Source organism: Mesitornis unicolor, unplaced genomic scaffold (genome assembly GCF_000695765.1).
Source record: "Mesitornis unicolor isolate BGI_N332 unplaced genomic scaffold, ASM69576v1 scaffold29082, whole genome shotgun sequence".
In the NCBI taxonomy this organism is placed as follows: domain Eukaryota; kingdom Metazoa; phylum Chordata; class Aves; order Mesitornithiformes; family Mesitornithidae; genus Mesitornis; species Mesitornis unicolor.
In genome coordinates, this window is record NW_010168977.1 from 6,161 (window position 1) to 6,875 (window position 715).

Sequence of the window (715 nt, forward strand, 5' to 3'; positions counted from 1 at the left end):
CAGATATTTGTATTTTAACTAAGAAGTTACTTGCTAAATAAGAAACAAATTTTAATGGGAAAGAACCTATTAATTTACTTCAGACCTACACTGGCCAGTGTCCAGTAATAGCACACTGTTATTACTGTTGATGGACAGAATGAATTTGAGCATGCAGTTTTATGCCAGAAATCATATTAAATCCAAACATTTAAAAATTAGAATCCAATGCCTTTATTGTATATATTGCCTTACTACAACATCTTCTCCTTGACACATGCATCCTCTGCATCTATAACAGGAAAGAATTCACCCCATCCCTAAGGGAAGCGAGTTCACACAACAGCGTATTTACAGGCTCTCTGAAGCACAGATCACGTTGCAGGAGAGCTGGGATTTTGGCTGGCATTACTGAGCGTCCTGCTCAACCCCGCCGGATCAAAGGGCACCTCCAGGTGCAGCTCCTCGGGTACAGCGGAGGAAAAGGCCCTCTACCTCCCCCGGGGCCCTGAGGTCAGGCCGCGGCACTCCAGCACTCCACTCTTCCCTGTCTTCCAGAAGCGCCTTTACGCTTCTCCCTCCTCCAGCAGGGAAAAAACGACTCCTTCCAGGTCCCTCCCCAGCGCCTCACAACCAAGCCCTCACCCTTGGCCAGTTCCTCTTGTTGGCTGTACCCACAGCAAGACCCAAGCCACCAGCCAAGCTCTCCCTCTGCACCTCAGCCTCCGTCGCCACC